This window comes from Piliocolobus tephrosceles, chromosome 15, assembly GCF_002776525.5.
Source record: "Piliocolobus tephrosceles isolate RC106 chromosome 15, ASM277652v3, whole genome shotgun sequence".
NCBI classification, from domain to species: Eukaryota; Metazoa; Chordata; class Mammalia; order Primates; family Cercopithecidae; genus Piliocolobus; species Piliocolobus tephrosceles.
The window spans coordinates 95,927,502-95,931,748 of record NC_045448.1 but is presented as its reverse complement, the minus strand read 5'-3'; positions in this window follow the sequence as shown (position 1 = coordinate 95,931,748).

Below are 4,247 nucleotides of genomic sequence, written 5' to 3'. Positions count from 1 at the left end.
GTTTTACACATTTCCTAAGAGACTGAGGCAGAAATAGCAAAAGGTTATCAATAGCATTTTTCAAATAAGAACATGAATCAAGACTGCAGACCATGGTTGGGTGAAAGAAAGGGGTCTCCTGGGGCTGTGTTCTAAATTTAGAACAAATTTAGAAATGATCAATGTAATTTAGAACAAATGAATTATAATTTAGAACACATGCTTGATACACATAACAGCCCAGCCAGACACCTGCCCCCTTCATGGGGCATGCTCAAATGCGTGGCCAGGAGTTTCGTGGAGGGGCACAACAGGCAGGCCGGCCCCAGCTCTCAGCTCCACTGCAACAAAACTTTGCAAGCGATTTTAGAGAGTCAGTGGACTCCCACGCCTGTAAAAAACACTCATGGGTTGGTAAGAATGATCTTACAGATCAGATAATTTCCAGTGAGTGAAACGGAGCCATATTCTGGTCATCATGATTTTAAATTTGTGTCTTTTATTTTTTTGTCGAGACTGAGTCTTTCTCTGTCGCCCAGATTGGAGTGCAGTAGCGTGATCTTGGCCCACTGGAACCTCTGCCTCCCAGGTTTAAGTGATTCTCAGCCTCCCGAGGAGCTGGAATTACAGACATGTGCCACTGCGCCCATCTAATTTTTGTATTTTTAGTAGAGACGGAGTTTCACCATGTTGGCCAGGCTGCTCTCAAACTCCTGACTTCAAGTGATCCTCCTGCCTCAGTCTCCCAAAGTGCTGGGATTACAGGTGTGAGCCACCGCACCCGCCTTAAATCTGTGTCTTAATTACAAATCTCATGTTGTGTGAGCAGAAAGAAAATCCTTGATACCCATGTACCCCATCAAAGTAGCATTCTTCTGTGCCATCATGTTCACATGTTTATTCATGCAGCAAATGCACGTTGCATCTTCTACGTGCCGGCACTGTTCCAGTTGCTGAGTAGATCACAATGAGAATGACAGTCAAAATCTCTGGCCTCAAGAAGCTTATGCTCTGTTTGGGGAGGCACAGAGTAATCAAGTTATGAAATGGAGATGAAAAGTACTTTCTGGCCGTGATAAGCAAGGATGCACAGGATGCCTGGATTATTCGTGTTTGTAGGTGGGGGGATTACCAGTCGGCTGGTGACAGTTTCCTGCTACTAATTACTGTCTCAAAAAGTGGCACGGGATCCAACACTCCAAAAGCAAGATGCTCCTGTCTAGCAGCTGGACATATAATTGGCTTTACCTAACAACTCACCACAGCAAGTAAACTTCTGGTTACCTACAGGTGAAGTTTATCTCAGAAAACCTTCCAGGAAATGACATCGCTCAAATCCTAAAACAGCATGTGCATATTTGGTGAAATGTTTTTAAGCTCATGGTGACACCCACTAAGTTATTCAGAATAAAATGATCAAGTTCTGTCTATAGTGTAGAATTTGCAGCTTCACATTTGTCCCAGAACTGGAATTGTTTTCTGGAAGAACGTTATCCCTGCCTCATGGGACAGTGGCTCCCAGGACTGACCTGGCCTGGCTTCTCTGCTTTCCTAAGATGCATTTGTCCCCAGCTCTGTCAGTGGTGACCTCATAGGGCTCTGCCCTCCTCAGCACCGGCCAGCTAGTTTTTAAAGTATCTCAGAGCCCCTGCTGCTCAGGTGGTCACAGCTCTGTAGGCAGAAAAAACAGGAACATAAATATTTGTGATTTAAAGTCTCTCTTAGGAACCCACCTTCCTTGGCTTGCAAATGTGCCTAAAATATGAGAATGGAATTGGGTGATATGGAGGACATCAGCAAGCCGATGGGGCGTAAGGGGTGTGAGAGGTGGCACTTTGGTTGTTGAGAAGGAAAGCTGCCTCACACAGAGATTCGTGAAGGAAGGAGGCAGTCCTGCGGAGTTGGGCAGAAGGTGTTTTAGATGGACCAAAGATTTTGTGCAAAGGTTCTGTGGGGCCAACAGCCAGGTGTGCTGAGGAAACTGAGAGGAAACTGTGACCACAAAGCAGGGAGCTGGCCTGGGAGGCAGCTGAGCCCAGCCCAGGAAGGGCAGTGGAGACCACATTCCATGTGGGGGCTGGACAAAAGGGTATGGATTCTATTCCAAGTATATCATGATTTGAAGATAATGGAAACTTGTTTCAGAAGTAGAATGGGCCACTATCCTTAGCAAAATGAGGAAGGGGAGAGACCAAGTCTAGGGGAGTATTTGCACAGGGAGGGCCTTTAGGGTGTCATCTAGACACAGCAAGATGAAATGATAAGTGAACCATTGTCAAGCTTGGGTGATCTGTCCTCCCCCGGCATGAATTCAGATGGGACGGCTCCAGGTCAAAGGCAGACAAAAGAGCTGGGCTTTGCGCTGGTTGTGCCCTACTGGAGAATGAGATTCTGCATTTAATTATTTAACTAAACTTCGAACACTGACCCCCTGCTGCTGATTAAACAAAAGCCTGACTTTCCTTTGGCTACCTGCCTTAGTTTGGGCTGCTATAACAAAAATCCCGTAGGCTGGGAGGCCTCAACAACAGATAATTGTTTCTCCCCGTTCTGGAGGCTGGGAAGTCCGAGATCAAGGTGCCCAACAGACCCAGTGTCTAGTCATCTCTCACGGCAGAAGGGGTGAGGCAGCTGTCTGGGGTGTCATTTACAAGGGCACTAATCCCATTCATGAGGCTCCGTCTCTAGCCTCCATGACCTAATCACCTCCCAAAGACCCCACCTCCAAATACCATCACCTGGGAGCTTAGGATTTCAATATATGAATTTTAGGGGGGACACAGACACGCAGACCACAGCACTTCCCCTTTGCCCAGGATTCCCCCCATGGACACCTTATTAAAAATGCAAGCTGGATTTGGAACACAGCTGTCAATAATGACTCTGGTCACATAAAGGAAGGACCATAATTAACCGCCTCCATGGATGAGGGAAAGCTCCAGGCCAGGAGCTGTGTGCAGGGTGAGGGTGTGCCCTCCCCCATGGCCTGAGCTCTCTCTGCTCCCCAGCCAGGGTTTGAGACGGCCCCCACCACCTCCATTATGTAAGCAGTGAAATCATAATTGAAATTGATCCTTGCTGAGAATGGCTTTACGAGCTTGAATAGTGCAAAGGTTCAAATACTAAATCTTTTTTATGACCTGTAATATTGTCATTTAGCTCAACAGTACACATCACTATGTTTTTCTAATAAAGGAAACCACAAGAGTATTATAAAACCTATTTGCACGATACCAGAAAAATTAAGAGGGGAGAAAACTGAGTTTAGAAATATGAAATATTGATGTCTTCATTTGAAAATCAACAAATTCATCCTTCCAATAGGCGAGTACATATTTCTATCATAAATCATGGCTCTGGGGGAAGGAGATTATGGGGTCACGGGATTATCATGCTATTAACCAGTGGATATCTAAAAGAATGGAAGTATGTGTCCATAGTATAAACATAAAAAATTATCTGTGCATTGGGTTATATTTAATAATATTTATTAATCAATGATCTTTTTCTAGAGACAGCGTCTCGCTCCATCACCTGGGCTGGAGTGCAGTGGTGAGATTGCAGCTCACTGCAGCCTCAAACTCCTATGCTCAAGTGATCCTCCCACCTTGGCTTCCCAAGTTGCTGGGATTACAGGTATGCCTGGCCAAATTAATGGATTTTAAAATCACACCTATTAGAACATTTTGTGGGCAATCTGTAAGGCAGAGGAATGATCGATTTAGAAGGGCTAATGTGTTTTGGGGGGTGGGCATGTTAATTCTCACTTACTCTTCATCTGCTATGGATATGAACTCATTGTCCAAAGATCCCCAAAGCTGTGGTCAGCAAAAGAAAGCCAAAATGGGAACCACCAGGCATTTTAACAGGAATTCACCCTGGCTGGCAGAGCTGCTGCCTGCCACCTGTTCCCAGCATCCCTTCTCCAGCAGGAATCTCCCAGCTCTGCTCAGGGCAACATGCCTGGCTAAATGGCTGCATTTCTTTCTTTCTTTCTTTTTTTTTTTTTGAGGCGGAGTCTCGCTCTGTCGCCCAGGCTGGAGTGCAGTGGCCGGATCTCAGCTCACTGCAAGCTCCGCCTCCTGGATTTACGCCATTCTCCTGCCTCAGCCTCCCGAGTAGCTGGGACTACAGGCGTCCGCCACCTCGCCCGGCTAGTTTTTTTTTTGTATTTTTAGTAGAGACGAGGTTTCACCATGTTAGCCAGGATGGTCTCGATCTCCTGACCTCGTGATCCATCTTGGCCTCCCAAAGTGCTGGGATTAAAG